This window comes from Asparagus officinalis, chromosome 3 (genome assembly GCF_001876935.1).
Source record: "Asparagus officinalis chromosome 3, Aspof.V1, whole genome shotgun sequence".
Lineage (NCBI taxonomy): Eukaryota > Viridiplantae > Streptophyta > Magnoliopsida > Asparagales > Asparagaceae > Asparagus > Asparagus officinalis.
In genome coordinates, this window is record NC_033796.1 from 80759363 (window position 1) to 80761133 (window position 1771).

A 1771-nucleotide genomic window follows, 5' to 3' on the forward strand; every position below is an offset into this window, starting at 1 on the left:
CAACATGCGTCTATTAGTCTTGAGATATAGGAATTCCAATACCTAGATAAACTGTTCTCAAGGGGTATAAGATGATATATGCATGGTTATGGTAACTAGATTGACAAATTTGATCTCATACAACCTGCTAGTACAGTAATCATCAATAGCAACACCAAATCTATAATTCATAGGGTTTAATATTATCTAATAAACCTCTAAAATAAACAAATTGAAGTTTTTTTAGTACAAATTTTAAGAAGGAAGGATTCAATATAAGAAGCAAAATTACAATAAATTAAACAAAATCTGCCAATTCAGTACTATTTTAGTGATTGACCCCCACTAAAATTAATTGATAGGAACAAAGAAAGCATCAGTAAAATTATTTGTATAAATTTTTTTATTACTTTTTTTCCTTTTTCTGAGGGGTTTTTTAGCATAGGGCTTTATTTTTAGTTGGCTCATAGTTATATGTAGATGAGGAGGTGTTGGTAGATAGAGAATTGATTTCAGATTTGTCAACAAGTTATTGAGATGATTGCATGTGGATAATTAGGTCAAAGTTAGCTTGTGATGATTGAGATATTGAGGAGCAATGTGATTTTTTTTAAAATTGTTGTAGGATCAGGAATTTACTTGAGATCATCTTGTTAAAGTTAGCTGTGTTTCTCAATCTTTGCCGAAAATTTATGATACACTCCTTTTTATTGTGTTCAGTTGCAGAAGTTGGGGAGTAATCTGTCATCTGACTGTAAAGTTGATTGCAGTTTAAATCTGTAGCTGTAGTCTTTGTGTATTTTCTTGAGTATTTTGCAAGTATATAGATGTGCTTGTGCAGCTAAAGGGAGAGAAGTTCAGTTGTGACTAGTAAATTAATATCACGTGTAATTATGATATTGTGGGATTATGTCAATTTAAAAACCTAGATATATAGATCCCATATCCCTCTAAGTTCTTTTTATTCATGTGAAATATTCCTCCAACTTCTTGATGATTTCTGCTCAAATATCAATTTTATGCATATACTGTGTTGATAAAAACTTCATAGTCAGATACTCTTACATTTCTCGTATTCATATTTTGTGATTGGAAGAAGCACAAAAATATCAAGATAAATTTCTGGTGATCATACTCTTTTTCTTATGGTTCTGTTCATGATGAACAAATACACATTTGCTAGAGATTTCATTAGTGTGATAGAGTAATCCTCAACAAAAGCCCACACTTCCGATTTATTTTGAATTTGGTCATGTATATAAATTTTTGTTGGGTGATTGGACTATTTTGTTATTTCAAACCCTTGTTATGGACATTAATTTTTTTTATTGGTGTTTCAACTAAATTTATTTATTTTCTATGCACTCATTTATTTATTTAATAATTTAATATTTTCGGATTTATTTTATTTTTTTCTTTAGTGATTGTTTTTTTTAATTTCTTGAGGATTTTATTTTTATAAAAAACTAATATATACACTTTTTTAGTTTTAATTTTGGTTAGGTGTCATTAGTTAGTTTTTATTAAGTATATATTTTCTATATCTTGACCATGGAAAAATTTACTCCTTAGTTAAGTTTTATTAAGTATCTATTTGCTATATGTGTGTTTATGTACATGTACAAATTGTTTGGATTTTAAACATATACAAAAAAGTCAACAGGGTCAACGGTAATGTTGATATTGGAAAGATTTATCCAAACTCACACTCTTAAAAGGATTATGATAAATTTGATTTTAATAAATTATGTGCAGTTAATTGAAAGAATTTTCAGATGTCTAGGGTGTGAAC

The 1771-nt window shown here is 28.2% G+C and overlaps 1 protein-coding gene across 1 annotated transcript in view; it reads left to right on the plus strand.

Annotated features, from left to right (window-relative positions):
* LOC109835337 overlaps nucleotides 1-1771 on the plus strand; it is a gene marked incomplete at its 3' end in the record, with an annotated part of 43946 nt that overhangs the window by 36767 nt on the left and 5408 nt on the right. The gene's annotated exons all lie outside the window — the stretch shown is intronic.